The 19,335-nt window shown below is 35.9% G+C and overlaps 1 long non-coding RNA gene across 1 annotated transcript; it reads left to right on the top strand.

The window, feature by feature from the left end:
• The first annotated feature begins 703 nt into the window (after positions 1-703).
• LOC127557840 (uncharacterized) lies at positions 704-10,371 on the top strand. The gene is made up of 3 exons (XR_007952643.1): positions 704-794; positions 1,645-1,765; positions 9,172-10,371. It is a non-coding gene; the product is annotated as an uncharacterized LOC127557840 (long non-coding RNA).
• The last annotated feature ends 8,964 nt before the right edge of the window (positions 10,372-19,335 follow it).

Raw genomic sequence — 19,335 nt, 5'->3', positions numbered from 1 at the left:
ATTCAAATATCAAGGAGCAACAGTCAGGGCTACATAGGACTTAACCACTTCAACATGAAAAGCATCAGAGGGCTTGGAATACGATATTCTGGAACAAAAAGAAGCTTGGATTACAACTAGGAATTAACTACCAAGAAAAATTAAGTATAATCTTTCATAGGGAAAAGATGGATATTCACTTAAAAAATGGATTTTCAAACTTTCCTGATGAAAATACTAGAGCAAATCTGCCCAACCACCTGCTTGCAACCAATACAGAGTGATCTAAGGGGCTCACAAAGATTCCCAGGTGTGTGGAAGCTACAATGTTCTGATTTTGCTCCAGCTTTTTGCCCTGGTCTCTTTATGCTGTGGCATGGTTCAGCAGACTGTCCCCCTGCCTGAATAAAACAGACTTGTTCTGAAATTCTTCCAAGGTATCTTCTAGAAATGTGTTGTACTCCAAATATTTGTGGATTCTTTGACTTCAAAACCAATTTAGAGGCTTAATCTGCTGTTGGTTTGAAAGCAGGTTAGAGTGTGTCTGCTCTCCACTATCTTGGCTCCATCTCCTATTGTAAGATTTCTTAATCTTCTTGAGCCATGGTTTCTTTTGGAATTTCCATTCTTGGAATTCTCCCACTAAAGACTTGTGTCATAATGACATAGACACAATCCTGGATTCTTCAAGCTTGACAATAGATCAAGTGAAAGGTCTAATAGATCCTATCAAGTTAGAAAGACTTAAATAATGGGCCTGTGTGTTTATCTCATAGGAATGAGGTTCAAAGAGATTCATGGCCAAAACATCTAAGGTAAAACAGTGGATAGATATCATGCCAGACTTGAAGTCAGAAAGACTCATCTTCATAAATTGAAAGCTAGCCTCAAATATACTTAGTAACTGTTTGACCCTTTGCAAGTCACTTTAACAGTATTTGCCTCAGTTCCTCATCTGTAAAATGAACTGGAGGGAGAAATAGCAAATCATTATGATATCTTTGCCAAGAAAATCTCAAATGTGGTAACAAAGAATTGGACACAACTAAAATATGAACAGTCATAAAAGTCCACTTTTCCCTCCTACTCTTTTTTTTTAATAACTTTTTATTGACAGAACATATGCCTGGGTAATTTTTTACAACATTATCTTTTGCACTCACTTCTGTTTTGACTTTTCCCTTCCCTCCCTTCACCCCCTCCCCTAGATGACAAGCAGTCTCATACATGTTAAATATGTTACAGTATATCCTAGATACAATATATGTATGCAGAACCGAACAGTTCTCCTGTTGCACATTCCCTCCTACTCTTATGAAAGGAATATCTGTGCAAATGAAATTAGAAATGGTTGCAAGTATTGGTAAATTGAGGGCAGTATATCAAAGTTTTTTCTCTTAAGTTTTTGGAGTAATTTTCTGTGTCCTATCTATAAAATGGAAGACCAAATTCAGAACCTAAATTATTCATGTGTCTGATAGAGATTTGGATTCCAGGAGTTGAGGAGTTGAGTTAAATGAGGGAAAAATGTTCCAACTCTAAGAAGGGAAACATTTCAGTGTTCCTCTATCTCTTGGCTGTAAGAAGATCTTATGAGCTTTCAAAGATCTTTAAGATTTAGGGCTTTTCATCTTCCCATCATCACCCTAAATTTTTCTAATGTAGTGTCTTCACAGGAAGCAGGAACAGATAGCCAAGAGACTAGATAAAAAGTTTCATCATGGCCAAGGGGAAATTGTTGAGCACCTACAAAGAGGAGAAAAGGACCTTCAACAACCAAGAAACAGTATGTGTATTGCCTCTACCACATATGTCTCTTAAACTTGAACCCACTTTCCATTAGATTCTGTATATACTTGTGAGAGAGTAAGTATGAGAGACTTTTTGTGTGGATGTTCTGTGAAAATTATTCTTTTGGGGGGGGCATTTATTTTATTATTATTTTTATTTTTATTATAACTTTTTGTTATTTTATTATTATTATTATTATTATATGCATGGGTAATTTTTCAGCATTGACAATCGCAAAACCTTTTGTTCCAATTTTTCCCCTCCTTCCTCCCACCCCCTCCCCCAGATGGCAGGTAGACCAATACATGTTAAATATGTTAAGGTATATGTTAAATACAACATATGTATACATATCCATACAACTATTTTGCTGCACAAAAAAATCAGACTTTGAAATAATGTACAATTAACCTGTGAAGGAAATAAAAATGCAAGCAGACAAAAACAGAGGGATTTGAAATGCTATGTAGTGGTTCACACTCATTTCCCAGAGTTCTTTTGCTGGGTGTAGCTGGTTCTATTCATTATTGAACAAATGGAACTGATTTGGTTCATCTCATTGTTGAAGAGAGCCACGTTCATTAGAATTGATCATTATATAGTATTGTTGTTGAAGTATATAATGATCTCCTGATTCTGCTCTTTTGTGAAAATTATTCTTACTAACTTCCTCTTTCTATAAACTACTTAAGGTTTGCCAGTGAAATTGCTTTTCAACTGATAATCTTGTGAGGAAGCACACTGCTGGAGGTTTTTTAACTATAGCATTAGGCAATCCTTCTCAATCTCTATGCTCTGGAGACACATGTCAGCATGAGTGAGACAGTTGGGCTTGTCCTTTTGGGGCTTGTATGGCTTTGTGGGGAATTCATTTATAATAAACAGTGAGTTCTTGACAATGGAAGCCACCACTGAAAAGATTTTCCACCCCAAACTCTTAATTTATTCATTACTCTGGGAAGATATCAAGATTTTTCTCCTTTTTGGTTTCAGACTGTAATTGACCAGACATTATGAATGTATGAATATTGCTGTAGAGAACCTAGGTGGCATGGTGGATAGAATACTGGCTTTGGAATTAGGAAGATTTGAGTTTAAATCTGGCCTTAGATACTTAATAGTTGTGTGACCCTAGAAAAGTTATTTAATGTTTGTTTGTTTCCTCAAACTGTTAAAGAGGGAAAATATCAGCAACTATCTCTCAGGGTTGTTGGAAGGATCAAATGAGATTTGTAAAGACCTTATCACAGTGCCTGGTACCTCCTAGGTGCTTAATTAATGCTTGTTCTTTTTCTGATTCCACATCCTTATATAACAAGTAGGAATTTCATATCACTAAAATACTAGTGCCTGGCAGTTTGTCTATAGTGGTATCAAGCTCATAGAGAAACAGGAGCCATTAAAGCAAATGTAAGGATTCCTTGTGGTCTATTTATTGACTTAAAAAACAACATATGCTCATCTGTTTCATTTTTTATTAACATATACATACATTAAAATCAGATGGAAACTATATTTATTCTGGTTCAGGCAGTACTTGGGAATATTGTGGCTCATGGAAGGCATGTTTGACATGTCTGGTGTACACCATACTATAGAAGACAGAAATGTCCTTTCCTTCTCCTTCTCTTCCCCCAATTCTTCTTCTTCCTTTTAATCAGAAACAGAATGCTTCACTGTTATGGGCCAGAAGTTGAAACAAGGTGCTAAGTCACTGGAATTGATAGAGACAATGCTTATGTACTTAGTTCACACCTTTAGAGTCCACACCTTTAGAGAGCATATATAAGGAGGAATTCACAAAAGGACAAGCCCACTAGGGACTTTGGGAGATTCACAAGTCAGAAAGCCACAAGCCCACTCTCTGGGAGGTGGAGTCAGTATTTTCCACCTTTGTGCTGTCTGGAGGCTTTGGATTCAGAGAGAGCTAGAAGCTGAAGCTGGCACAGGCAAAGGACAAGCAGCAAGAGCTCTTGGAACCAAGGAGAGAGATAGGCTTCTAAGAAAGTTAACCAGGCCCAAGGAAGGACACAAGACTTGGAAAGGAAACAATAAAGGACTGAACTTTTAACTCCTGGCTGAATTTAGGTGATTATTACACAGAACTGAAACGAAGGCTGCCTCCAGAAGCCCCCCAAGAAACCTGCTCCCAGAGAACATTATAATTTAGAAAAGAGAATATTATACTTGCCTTATTTGTGACAGTAGTGCAGACAGCTGTGCTGAGATATTTTAAGAATTGAAAGGTCCATAGTATAAACATTGTCAGCAACTCTTATGTAATTAACCCAAAGTTCTAAATGGAATTTGTTGGGTTCACAGTTGCTCAGGACTTAATAGATTGTTTTTCATTAGGCTTTTAATGAGACTACTTGTTCTATTATTCAGTGAGTTTGGAATTCAAGTAGAATTGCCTTGCAGTCACAGGTAAACACAGAAGGGACTTTGGGGTTCTAATTAGTATAGGGATCCTGAGGAAGTTTATCTGAATCTCTTATTGGATTGCTTTTAGTAAAGGGACTCCTTGAGAAATTTTGGCATATTCTATGTAGAAAGGAACAATTAGAAAATTTGTCTAGATCTCAGATGGATGTCTTTATGTTTGGAGAAAATGATGGAAGCTGAGGTAGGAGGTCCTGTGACCCTATGATTTCAGAGGCTTCTATTTTTTGCAATTTCATGGATAGGTGTTATGGGCCAGAACTCAGAACTACAAGATGTTAAATCAATGGAATTGATGACACAATGGTTATCTAGTTTATCATGGTGCTTAATAGTTCCCTAAGTACAGTATGATTGATTTAATCTTACAACAAATAATGGTTTCCTAGTGATATAATGACTGGTTTATACTCAGTAGAGCATATAAGCTGGGACAAACTCAGCCAAAGAAGGCAGAGACAGATTCATTCCATCATCCATTTTTTTTTTTTTTTTTTTTTTGTGGTGGCTGGAGGCTGAAGCACAAACCCTTGGGACTCAGACTCACTTCATCTCACACCACCGTGGTGGCCTATCCTCCTGCATTTTCTCCACTGAAACCAAATCCCTTCTGAAGGCCTAGAGAAAGCTAGCTGAGAACCAGGCGAAGGAGACAATAAAGACTTTTGGACATTAATACTGGCTATTCTTGTGGTGATTACTCTACTGAAAAGAAGGCTGCCCCCAAGACCTCCAGAAAATCAAAAAGAACATTACAGATAGGATTGATTTTAATATATTAATATTATAGTATAGTATAACATTTATTGAAACAGCTTTCCCCTCACAGTCAGGCAGAAGAACTTCCTTTCTTGTAATACTTTCTTAGTTATATACATTTTACACATACCATTTTGGAGGAATGGTTGGACCAGCAGAGCAACATCACAGAAATAGAGTTCTTGGGAAACACCTAGTTTAAGGAGAGAAATCTTCTTAGTGTGCAGTTTATTTTGCTGAGTCAAATGCTGTTTAGTCAATTATATGATTGTGAAAATGTGTTATTCTGTATAAAATCTTCTGGAAAAGCAGATTTCATCAGGATACCTCTACATGTATAGATAGTTCTTGAAATGACTTTTTTTTTTTTTTAGAAATCATTATCATAAAGTTTTAACTTATATATAACTTGAGTTATAAATAAATAAATGTGAACTTTGCCTAATACAGGCCTGTTTTTGAAATGTAGTGTGATATATGAGAGAGTGAAACAAGAAATCCCGGAAAGCTGATGATATTATTACATCTTGATTTTAAAAAATGATTCTATCTCCTGTATGTCCCTTAATTATCTCTTTTTGACTATCAAAATTTATATCTACCTACAGTCTTCAGTTCCCAAAGCAGAAATCAACATAATTTAAAATATTCTTTATTTACCACCACTATTGTTTTAAACATTTCAGTGAAGAATGCAAAGGAATCTGACCTATGTACTAACGCATAATTTACTAAGGTTAGTAATATAACTTCCTTAACCTACTGTTTCTCCTCTACAATTCTCTTTGAACATAGGTAGGAGGAAAGAGAAAGTCCATAGTAATATAGTAAATGGAGAGATCCAGCCTTGGTGTTAAGAAGATCTGGGTTTAAGTTTTGCTTTTCATATATATATATGTGTGACCTTTGAGCAAGTCAGCAATCTCTCATCATCTTGAAAGGAAGTAGAGAGAATTTCTTCACCAGGAAATCTCAAATCTGAAATTAAAGGTCCAGACCATGTGAGAAATAAGTATGGATTTTTTTTAATTATAGCTTTTTATTTACAAGATATATATGCATGGGTAATTTTTCAGCATTGACCCTTGCAAAACCTTCTGTTCCAACTTTTCCCCTCTTTCTCCCCACCCTCTCCCCCAGATGGCAGGTAGACCAATATATGTTAAATATGTTAAAGTACATGTTAAATACACTATATGTATACATATCCATACAGTTATTTTGCTGCACAAGAAGAATCAGACTTTGAAATAATGTAAAATTAACCTGAGAAGGAAATCAAAAATGCAAGTGGACAAAAACAAAGGGATTGAAAATGCTATGTAGTGGTTCACATTCATTTCCCAGAGTTCTTTTGCTGGTTCTCTTCATTATTGAACAAATGGAACTGATTTGGTTCATCTCATTGCTGGAGATGGCCATGTCCATCAGAATTGATCATCATATAGTATTGTTGTTGAAGTATTTAATGATCTCCTGGTCCTGCTCATTTCACTCAGTATCAGTTCATGTAAGTCTCTCCAGGCCTTTTTGAAATCCTCTTGCTGGTTATTTCTTACAGAACAATAATATTCCATAACATTCATATACCACAATTTATTCAGCCATTCTCCGATTGATGGGCATCCATTCAATTCCCAGTTTCTAGCCACTACAAAAAGGGCCATCACAAAAATTTTTGCACATACAGGTCCCTTTCCCTTCATTAAGATCTCTTTGGGATAACTTTGGGATAACTTTTTGAGCACAGTTCCAAATTGCTCTCCAGTATGGCTGGATATATTCACAATTTCACCAACAATGTATGTGTCCCAGTTTTCCCACATCCCCTCCAACATTCTGCATGATCTTTTCTTGTCATCCTAGTCAATCTGAGAGGTGTGTAGCTCAGAATTGTCTTGATTTGCATTTCTCTGATTAATAATGACTTGGAGCATCTTTTCATATGGCTAGAAATAGTTTCAATTGCTTCATCTGAAAATTGTCTGTTCATATCCCTTGACCATTTATCAATTGAAGAATGGCTTAATTTCTTATAAATTAAAGTCAATTCTCTATACATTTTGGAATTGAGGCCTTTATCAGAACCTTTGACTGTAAAAATGTTTTCCCAGTTTATTGTTTCCCTTCTAATCTTGTCTGCATTAGTTTTGTTTGTACAAAAGCTTTTCAATTTGATATAATCAAAATTTTCTATTTTGTGATCAATAATGATCTCTAGTTCTTCTTTGGTCACAAATTCCTTCCTCCTCCACAGGTCTGAGAGGTAAATTATTCTATGTTCTTCTAATTTATTTATAATCTCATTTTTTATGATCATGAACCCACTTTGACCTTATCTTAGTGTATGGTATTAAGTGTGGGTCAATGCCTAGTTTCTGCCATATTAATTTCCAAATTTCCCAGCAGTTTTTGTCAAACAGTGAATTCTTATCCCAAAAGCTGGGATCTTTGGGTTTGTCAAACACTAGATTATTAAAGTTATTGACTATTTTGTCCTGTGAACCTAACCTGATCAACTAATGTAAGTGTGAATTTTTGAAACAGAGAGGCATATAGGAGACTGGGGGGTGGGGGATGGGAAGTTATTGAGATGGCTAGTAAGAGTTTTCCAAGAAACGTAGTGAAAGATTTCAAATAGTAGGTAGGAAAATAAATAAATTCTACAGAGTTCCTTCATCTTTGTTCTTTTCCTTACAAACTAGTGTTGGTTGCTCTTGCTTTCTCCCAATTATTGCTATCTTGTGCCTATTAACTCTTGTAATCAGTGTTCCTTAATGTTTAGGGAAGAGGAATGGGTGACTGTAAAGGCATAGAGAAAATTTTCTTTCCCAGTTCTTTACCCAGTTTTGGTTCCTAGCATTCTTTTGAGGAAAGGCATTTGGTATCTTGTTCTGGGTTCTAGGTTCTACCTCATTGTTGAGAAAGACTATAGAAGGATTCATCAATCACTGTATCCAAACAGTACAGACTTATTTAAACAGTTTTAATGACAATAAACTGGTACACAACCCTGTATAAAACAAGACAAATGAGGGTGATCACAAAATCTAAAGGACTTTAAAGCCCCAGAGAGCATGACATGATGAAATAAGGAATAAATAAATCAGAGGTATAAGTCATGTTTCTCTCTCAGTGAGACCTGGCCACAACTATATGGGGACAATACTCTTTCACCAGAAAGTGAAAAGCCTGGTCTAAATTTAAAATAAACCTTTCCCAACCTCCCAAGCTGATTTAGAAACAAAACCTATCAGAGTAAGTATCTGATGAAGTGAACAGAATCAAGGACATTAAGAACAAGGAAGGCATTCTTATACTGCCCAAAGAAGTTGCTGATTTTAGCTACAATTTTCCTATCCTTAAGGAATGTCTATTAAATGTAACATTTTATCATTTGCAACTTGAAAACTGATCATAGTTCATTAAATAACAGAGCATAGAAAATTGCCAATTTTTACATCTCATGGAAGGAAGCTTAGAAGGAAACAGAGCTGTCCTGAAGACCTGACCATTAATAGAATAGATGTTCAGGGGTTTTGAGGAGTGAGGAATATTCCCATTTTTTTTTGAGACAGCTGTAGCATGTAGTATCAGTTGAAAGAGTGTTACTAATGGAATTAAGAGCCAGGGTATTTAATTATGGGATTTCTATATGGGTAAAAACCTGAATTTCTCTAGTGCTGAAATTGATTTGTTTAGGGAAAGTTGACTCAGAGTAGAACAAAGAAGAATGCTCATCAACAATAATTCCTTTTCCCCCCTGATTTATATAAATCATCTATGAATCCTTATCAAAAGATGATTAATATGAAAGCTAGAGGAATATGGTGCTATGAAAAGACTTGGGTTCTAATCTTGCCGATAATACTAATTGTATGGCTTTGGGCAGATGATTTATCTATATGAACTCCAGTTTCTTCATCTGTAAGTTGAGGAAATTAGACTAGATTGCTTCTGAGATCCCCTTTAGCTGTAAATCAAAGATGCCATGGGACAAAAAGTAGAAGCAGCCCAGGACTTAAAGATTTTATGGTCCTCACCATCTACTTGATTGCATTCTAAATAATAATATCATGGGAGAGTGTCCCTTATGACTGGGTTTCTTAAAGTCCTAATCCATCTGTTTCAGATGTCTTTTAGATATCTATTTGAACCAGTATATTTAGAATCATCAACAAATATTCTCTTCCTTTTCAGCATTGGTTTTCTGTGGCCTGAAGATCTCCAACAATTATTTTTCCTTAGAAGAAGCACCTACCAGAGTTCTATTTCACTATGCTGCTATAACACTGAAGAATCTCTGCTGGGCTCCAAGTGAGTTTTCTACTATGCTGCTCTCTTTTGCATCAAGGGACCTCACTGCTTTGGACATGATGTTTTGAATAAGGTTCATCTTGAGGGAGCCTAGTCTCAGAAAGATTAATTTCCCTTCTCATATTCTGGCTCACTAACTCCTATCCCAGCAATCTGGGGGGAAATATATTAACAGTTTAGTTATAATTCATATCTAGGGTTTTCCCAAAGGGAAAATGTACATGTTAATTACATATGGCATGTCCTATGGTTATATTTGTTTTTGAGAGAAGCATTTTTTAAATATAAATTATGAATGCTGCATAGTATGCATCTGGCAAAAACAAATTTAAAGAAAGATTCAGTAGTCTAACATATAACTACTATTATAATCAGCTAGGATACTGATATTTAAACCTCATCAGAAAAAAAAAAAGCATTTTATAAGACTGCTAATTAGACATTTTATATTTCATTTAAGTTTTACACTGTCCAAAAAACACATATTATGTATCTGGTGATAAAAAAGCCAGGCTTAGGTCAATCTTCTTATTGAGTTATCCACTTTAAGAGTGATGGACTATTTGCCAAGGACTTGCCAGTTTTTATCTAATGGGACACAGAATTTTGTAACCTCTTGAATGTACAGTCACTTCATAGCTTGAATGTCCTTATTGCCATAGCTACTCATCAATCTAAAATCAGGGAAAAACACAAAAGTAGTGGATCAAATCCAGCCTAAGGCTAGGTTAGTTAAGATATGTACTATAAAAAGGTCAGGATAGAGGAGACCGAAAACCATCCCTTTCCTCAGTCCTAAATGAATCAAAACTATCTTTAAATGATTTACAAGCATAAAGCTTCCTTTATGCTGAAGTGGGAACTTTTCCCTTTTTAATATTCGTTGAATCATCAGTGCTTCCACCTCCACACCAAGTGCATTCTCTGTAGACCAGACTTGCACATGATCAGAAGGAACTACTCCCTTACAGCTGACTGGAACCAGTAAAGGGCAACTTCAAGCATGCTCCATGGGTAGAAACTCATTAAACTGGAAAAAAATACTGAATTTGAAGTAATTTTTCATATATTTGAGCAGAATCACAACATTTTAAATAATGGTTTAAAAGATGGGAAGAAGGAATTATGGGAAAATATTTTTGATGATGAAATGTCAAAGAAACATTGGAGTCATTGGACTAAAACTACTAATTCTATCAATTATTAGTTTTATAGTCTTTTTTATAGTAATTTTTCTCTCTGAACTTCAGTTCCCCAATCTATGAAATGAGACAATACTTGTCTTGTAGATTTCACAGTGTTGTTATGCAGATTGCAAAGTAGTTTGTAAATAGTAATCCACTTAAAAATGCAAAGTACAATTATCATAACAATTTGTTGTGGATGGAATTTTTGCACTGATTTGGCAGTGTATGAATTTCTCATCTTGACAACTTGATGTTCATGAAAATGTAACATGATAGTCAACCAAGTTGTGAACATGAATGTTGTATAAAGCAAGGAGACATTGAATAATTCTTATTAATAAGCCTTAAAAAACTTTAAAAAATTTTTCTTTTTGACCCCAGCTTTTGGGATAAGAATTCACTGTTTGACAAAAATTGCTGGGAAAATTGGAAATTATTATGGCAGAAACTAGGCATTGACCCATACTTAACACCATACACTAAGATAAGGTCAAAATGAGTTCATGATCTAGGCATAAAGAATGAGGTTATAGAAGAACATAGGATAGTTTATCTCTCAGAACTGTGGAGGAGGAAGGAATTTGTGAGCAGAGAAGAACTAAAGATCATTATTGATCTCAAAATAGAAAATTATGATTATATCAAATTAAAAAGGTTTTGTATAAAAAAACTAATGAAGACAAGATTAGAAGGGAAGAAGTAACTGGGAAAACATTTTTACAGTCAAAGCTTCTGATAAAGGCCTCATTTCCAAAATGTATAGAGAATTGACTCTAATTTGTAAGAAATCAAGCCATTCTCCAATTGATAAATGGCCAAAGGATATGAACAGACAATTTTCAAATGAAGAAATTGAAACTATTTCTAGCCATATGAAAAGATGCTCTAAATCATTATTGATCATAGAAATGCAAATCAAGACAACTCTGAGATACCACTACATACCTCTCAGATTGGCTAGAATGACAGGAAAAGATAATGCTGAATGTTGGAGGGGATGTGGGAACTTAGGACACTGATATATTGTTAGTGGAATTGTGAATGCATCCAACCATTCTGGAGAGCAATTTAGAACTATATTCAAAAAGTTATCAAACTGTGCATACCCTTTGATCCAGCAGTGTTATTACTGGGCTTATGTCCCAAAGAGATCTTGAAGAAGGGAAAGGGACCTGTATGTGCCAAAATGTTTGTGGCAGAAACTGGAAATTGAATGGATGCCCATCAATTGGAGAATAGCTGAATAAATTGCGGTATATGAATGTTATACAATATTATTGTTCTGTAAGAAATGACCAGCAGGATGATCTCAGAAAAGCCTGGAGAGACTTACATAAACTGATGTTGAGTGAAATGAGCAGAACCAGGAGATCATTGTACACTTAAGCAACAACACTATGATGATCAATTCTGATGGATGTGGCTCTCCTTAATAGTGAGATGAATCAAATCAGTTCCAAATGTTCAATAATGAAGAGAATCAGCTACACCCAGCAAAAGAACTATGGGAAATGAGTATGAACCACAACATAGCATTTCCACTCCTATTATTGTCCGTTACATTTTTGTTTTCCTTCTCAGGTTATTTTTACCTTATTTCTAAATCCAATTTTTCTTGTGCAGCAAGATAATTGTATAAATATGTATACATATATTGCATTTAACATATACTTTAATATATTGAACATGTATTGGTCTACCATCTCGGGGATGGGGTGGGGAAAAGGAGGGGAAAAGGTGGAACAGAAGGTTTTGCAAGGGTCAATGCTGAAAAATTACCCATGTGTATGTCTTGTAAATAAAAAGCTATGTAAAAAAATTTCTTTTAATCTTTTGTCTTATTTACATATCATTTCCCCTTAAGCCTACCTCTACACAATTGATACCTCCTTATAATGTAGAAAAACTTTAAACAAAGCCAGTCATTAGAGTCAACATATTTTAACATGGATACCATATTTCACATCCATAGTTCCCTCCTTCCTCAGAGGAAATGTCACTGTCTGACCTTTATCCATTTGTACTCTGTCTCAAGGAGCTCCTGTTTGCCTATTGCCTGATTCAGTTTGGCACCCTGATTGGTGTTCCTTCTTATTGTCCACTTTTCTCCCCCTTGTCTTCTCTTCCCATTCTCTCTGAAGACAAATACCTGATATTTGAACTCTGTGAACTTTACAAAGTCCACATTGTCCAATAGTAACTGCATCATGAGAATAAGGTGACAGAGATTTTCTAAGACTTCTCTCAGGAACACAGCCTTAGCTTCCTCATCTATTTGGACATCCTCTGCTTCCTTCCAAGGCTTCTCCAGGGAAAGTACATTAATACCATCATAGACTTATAACATAGTGCCCATAGCCAAAGCCCAGCTTGCCTTGAAAGCAATCTATCAGGCCTGTGTCTTATTGATATTGGAAGATAGTGAAAGGTATGCAGATCTCTAGGCACAGAATACCCACCTGAGCAAAGAAAAAAAGAGGTTGTTTTCTCTGGACATTGATGTCATTATTTCCATAAGTTGCCAGGGTTTTAGGTGGACAGTTACCTGAGCATCACTATATCATTTCCCCAACAGTCAGACTAAAATCCTCACTAATAAAATATTATCTGTAAATCTGTAATTTTTCATCTGGCTATTGCAAATCCTTAAGAATGGTTTCTATCTCAAATCAATTAAAAGTCTAAGTCCATCATGCAGCTCTGATTCTTCATCATTCTACAACTTATGGCCCCTTTTTCTTGATTTGAGTTTGTAAGTTTCTTATCTCTTAGATCTTCTTTATCTACTTCCTCAACTTTGTCTGCATAGAGGTGGTAGATGGGAGTGGAGCTACCTGCTTAGAGAATCTTTCAGTGTTCTCTATTATTGTGACAAGCAGTGGCTAGGAGATACCAGTACATTTCCCTTGCATCTCAACAGATGTCCAAATCCATGTCTATTTCTCTAAGGGTCATAAAATGATTTCTTGTGCAATTTTCTAACAAAACTCAGTCTGGGATGTTCCAAAGATTTGGCAGCTGAATTCCTTTCAGATTATGAGTGTTTTGGGCAACAATAACAACAGCAAAATTGGCCAATGTTGTCATTCTTTTATGAAGTCAGACAACTTTATTAGCTTCTAAATCATGGGTGATATCATTTTAGTTGCATCAGTTGCTGGGGTAACTAGGGCAGGTGATAAGGACCTCATAATATCTTGAGAGAGGAGTAGGAGGGATTGGGTTTTTATTGGCAACTACCCAGTTTCCTAAAACACCTGTAGGCAGCTTGCTTATACCCTCTAAAACTATCTTACACAGGCTTGGCTTTTTGTTAAACATACAGAGGTTGTTTTCATTGCAATTCTCTGATAAACAAAATCATCATGAGTGGTACCATCAGTGACTGTTTTTGTGGGAAAGAAAAAGATGTCTCCTTTCTCCCAATTGCCTTAGCTGAAAAACATCATGGTATCAAAAACACATGCCTCTTTTTATGTGGGGATCTGGGATGCAAACATAGAACATATTTCACATTCCTCAGTCTAAAAACCCTACACATTGACCAATTTTTTCTTAGATCAGATCAATTGGAGGAGAGGAGGGAAGAGGGAATAGCTTTAGACATCTGTGGACTTGGGGTAAGGTTGCTTCAGCCTGTCTGGGGCTGTTTAGCAAGAAAAGGGGGACAGTACCCTAGATGCCCTGGGCAATGTTGATGGCTCAGCAGCTAGCTGAGGAAAAAAGGAATCTCCAAACTAGAAAAGGAAGCGAGGCAGTATATGGGAGAAAATCTGTGCTCCTGCAGGGATAGGGAGGAACCTAGTAATTAGTCCCTTTTCCTAGGAAAATAAAAGGGGGAGGGAGAAAAGAGCACACAGACATTAGGTGCACAGAAAAACTTGCCTTTTTACGATGCCCTGTAATAACTTTTAACTATTTACATGTATTTTAGTTGTGAGTGAGTATTCAGCTTGCAAGCTGTCTACCCTTGGTGTGGACCACAAGCCATGGTGCTCTCAAATGGGAATTTGTGAACAAAGGTATTTTCCAGAAGAATATAATAAAGTAGACAATCTAACAAGACAAGATACTTTTAAATAGGTGCTCATGCCACACCTATTTGCTGAAATTCTCGCCCCTGTTGGCTAATTAGCTGGCTAACTGCTGTTTCCCAAGGAGCTCACTGCACCAAATGAATTGCTAATTAATTTTTTCGTTTTCTTTTTTCTTTTTTCCTTTTTTGCTGAGGCAATTGTGTGACTTGCCCAGGGTCACACAACTAGGAAGTGTTAGGTTTCTGACACCAGATTTGAACTCAGGTCCTCCTGACTTCAAGGTTGGTGCTCTATCCACTGTGTCATGTAGCTGCCTAGCTAATTAATTTTTGACATGGATATAGGTAACCCCAGTTATTTAAGGACTCCCTGGGAAAGATTATAATGATAGCAGGCAGTAATGCTTCAATCACACTTTAGTAAGACAGAGTTTATAGGGGCAAAAGACAGAGAAAGTACAGAGAAAAATGGAGGGAAAGAGAAGAAAGTACAGGGGCAGGCTGCATGAGGATAGAGTGGCAGAAGAAGATAGGCACTGTTGGGAAGAGGATGGGAAAGGGAAAAGTCATTTGTGTAAGCATGGATTAGAGTTGGGAGAACTTGGCAGCATGAAGCCAAATGGAGAAGGAGTATTTGAGAGGCAGGAATTTGAAGTCTTCTTTTTATAGTTTTGCAAAGAACACAGTAACTCTTATTTATGCCATTTTGGGATCAATTCATTAATTCATCTACATTCTCTCCAAGTTAACAATACTGTTTGATGTTCTGCTGATCCTCCTGCAGATAATCTGGAATTTATCTGAAGTTTATATATCATAGAACCAAAAAGCTCTGACAGCAAAGTCTCCATGACTTCCTCTGATTTAGCACATGATCTCAGGATGTGATTTTTAGTTAATGTATGATAGTTTGCAAATTATGCTCCTTTGATCTTTCAGACATTCTGTTTGAGACGTCTAAGTTCTACTTTAAAATCTTTTACTTCCGGCTTATGTTACTTTATATTGCAAATAAACTTGTCATATGAGTCTTGCTGACTAGTACAAGATACAATTTAATTTGTGAGGGAAGCTCTTGAGATAGCTTCTTTGTTGAGTGTCTGTTTCCTTATCTTTAAAATTCAGTTCAAAATATTTATTCAGTATTCACTATGCTAGACTGGGAATAAAGACACAAAAAAGGACACCCTCAAAATATTCCTTACCATCAAAGAATTTGGATTCTCTTTGTGGAAACAACATATAAGTAAATATGTGATACATTGAGAAGGTGAAGGTCAGAAAGGACAGGACACTTAAGAACCTTGAAGAAAGCTAAGGATTCTAAGAATCAGAGATAAGCATGAAATATTTTTTAAATATAGAAGATAGACCATGAAGGCATACTTTTTTTTTACTATATATTTTATTTTATTTTATAATAACTTTATATTGACAGAATCCATGCCAGGGTAATTTTTTTACAACATTATCCCTTGAACTCGCTTCTGTTCCAATTTTTCCCCTCCCTCCCTCCATCCCCTCCCCTAGATGGCAAGCAGTCCTATATATGTTAGATATGTTGCAGTATATCCTAGATACAATATATGTTTGCAGAACCAAACGGTTCTCTTGTTGCACAGGGGGAATTGGATTCAGAAGGTAAAAATAACCCGGGAAGAAAAACAAAAATGCAAATAGTTCACATTCATTTCCCAGTGTTCTTTCTTTGGATGTAGCTGCTTCTGTCCATCATATATCAATTGAAACTGAGTTAGGTCTCTTTGTCAAAGAAATCCACTTCCATCAGAATACATCCTCATACAATATCATTGTTGAAGTGTATAATGATCTCCTGGTTCTGCTCATTTCACTTAGCATCAGTTCATGTAAGTCTCTCCAAGCCTCTCTATATTCGTTCTGCTGGTCATTTCTTGCAGAACAGCAATATTCCATAACATTCATATACTACAATTTACCCAGCCATTCTCCAATTGATGGGCATCCATTCAATTTCCAGTTTCTAGCCACTACAAACAAGGCTGCCACAAACATTTTGGCACATACAGGTCCCTTTCCTTTCTTTAGTATTTCTTTGGGATATAAGTCCAATAGAAACACTGCTGGATCAAAGGGTATGCACAGTTTGATAACTTTTTGGGCATAATTCCAGATTGTTCTCCAGAATGGTTGGATTCGTTCACAACTCCACTAACAATGCATCAGTGTCCCCGTTTTCCCGCATCCCCTCCAACATTCATCATTATTTTTTCCTGTCATCTTAGCCGATCTGACAGGTGTGTAGTGGTATCTCAGAGTTGTCTTAATTTGCATTTTTCTGATCAATAGTGATGTGGAACACTCTTTTATATGAGTGGTAATAGTTTCAATTTCATCATCTGAAAATTGTCTGTTCATATCCTTTTGTTGGAATCTTTACAAACTGCTAACTAATTAGAGTTGATCTAATCTTACAAGAAGATGTTTTGGGCAGAACCTGAAACAAGGTACTAAGTAGAACTAATTAGTACAATGCTTATGTTTACACCTTTACTCATCGGAGTTCACAAGTATGCCAGAAACTTTGTAACTTGGTGAATTCACACCTCCCTTAAAGCTCTTTGGGCCAGAGAGCACTATGGGAGAAAACCCATAATCCCTCTCTCTGGTGTCTCACAATTCATCCCTCTTGTATAAAAGAAACAGACAGAGGCTCTCGGTCAGATTTCAGCGGAATTACGCCAAAAACCCTCTCTCCGAGGCAAGGCAAGAGAGAATATATTTTCCACTTGGCTGGCTGGTCGCAGAAGAGAGTTCAGCTGGACTGGAGAGGAGCACTCTGGTGCAGACAGAGAGCACTTTGAGAGATTTCACCGGAATGACATGAAAAGTAGTGCTGGCTCTGGAGGCTGAAGAAAGCAGAGGCAGAAGCAAAGGACAAAGCAGCAAGAGCTCTTGGAACCAAGCAGAGAGATAGGCCTCTAAGCTAACCGGGCTATATTGGAGATAATAAAAGATCTGAACTTTTATCACCTGGCTGTGTTTTGAGAAGAAAAAGCTCACCACATCCTTTGACCATTTATCAATTGGAGAATGGCTTGATTTCTTATAAATTTGAGTCAGTTCTCTATATATTTTGGAAATGAGGCCTTTATCAGAACCTTTAACTGTGAAGATGTTTTCCCAGTTTATTGCTTCCCTTCTAATCTTGTTTGCATTAGTTTTGTTTGTACAAAGGTTTTTTAATTTGATATAATCAAAATTTTCTATTTTGTGATCAGTAATGGTCTCTAGTTCATCTTTGGTCACAAATTTCTTTCTCCTCCACAAGTCTGAGAGATAAACTATCCTATGTTCCTCTAATTTATTTATAATCTCATTCTTTATGCCTAGGTCCCATTTTTATCTTATCTTGGTATATAGTGTTAAGTGTGGGTCCATGCCTAATTTCTGGAAGGCATACTATTAAAGTTTATTAAAAGTCATTTATTCAAAAGTTTTACATGTTAGGCTATTAGGAAGGAAACAAGAATTAAGGAAGTCTTGCCTTCAAGAAATTTATAATGTATTAGGAGTAATATGATTAGAATGTAAAGAACAAACAGCAGAAGAATGTAAGAAGTGCAAAGGAGAGATAACAGACAAAATTTTCTAATGTACCATATAAAAAAACCAGGAGATATAATTTATGTGTAATAAATATTCATTTTATTAATTATGGCTAGCAAATAATAAAATATAGTTAGTGGCACTCAGGAACAAAAGACAAATCATGGAGCTGCTCAATGTTTAAATATCTTTGAAGAATAGGTATTTCAAAAAAGCAGAAATCAACAAAAAAATGAGCTTATTCTAATGAGGGGCTAGGGATGTGATTTTGATTGTATCACTCATGGACATTCATATCACACTTACCTACGCAATCTAGACAAAGGGATTTACCTCTACCTCTATCCAATCTACTTATGTGGCTGAAAAATGGGATGAAGCTTTCCTAGATTAGATTCTTTTTATACTTTCAAATAGTATTTCCCCCCAAATACATGTCAAGAAGATTTTAGCATTCATTTTTACAAGATTTTCAATTGCATGTTTAACCTGTATTGGATTACTTGATGTCTTGGGGAGGAAGGAAGAAGAGGAGAGAGAAAAAAAAATTGGAATGCAGATTTTGCAAGGGTGAATGCTTAAGACTATCTTTTCATATATTTAGAAAAATGAGACATTATTAAAAATTTAAAAAAAATTTTTGACTTCCAAATATTCTTTTTCCCTCCTTGATCCTCTTCAAAAGATAGTAGATACTTTGATATAGTTTATACATGTGCTATTATGTATCTGTACCACAGCTGTGAAAGTAGAAGCAGATCAAAGGGGGAAAAAACCATGAGAAAGAAAAAAGTAAATAAAAAATATGCTTTAATCTGCATTGAGAGTCCATCAGTTTCATGTCTGGATATGGATAACATTTTCTTTCATGAATCCTTTGTACTTGTCTTGGATCATTGTGTTTCTGAGAAGAGCTGAGTCATTCATAGTTGATCATCACACAATATTGGTGATATTATGTAAAATGTTTTCCTGGTTCTGCTCATTTTACTTTGTATCAGTTTGTACAAGTCTTTCCAAGTTTTTCTGAAATCTGCCTGTTCATCATTTCTTATTGTACAGTAATATTTCATTATTCTCATATATCAACAGCTTGTTCAGCCATTTCCTAATGATGGGCATCCAATATTTTGCCATCCTGAAAAGGGCTGCTATAAATATTTTTGCACATGTAGATCCTTTCCCCTTTTTAAAATGATTTCATTGGTATTATTGCTGGGTCAAAGAATATGCACA

Source organism: Antechinus flavipes, chromosome 3 (genome assembly GCF_016432865.1).
Source record: "Antechinus flavipes isolate AdamAnt ecotype Samford, QLD, Australia chromosome 3, AdamAnt_v2, whole genome shotgun sequence".
NCBI lineage: Eukaryota > Metazoa > Chordata > Mammalia > Dasyuromorphia > Dasyuridae > Antechinus > Antechinus flavipes.
Note: the sequence above shows the minus strand (reverse complement) of the source record. Positions and strands in the feature narration are given on the sequence as shown.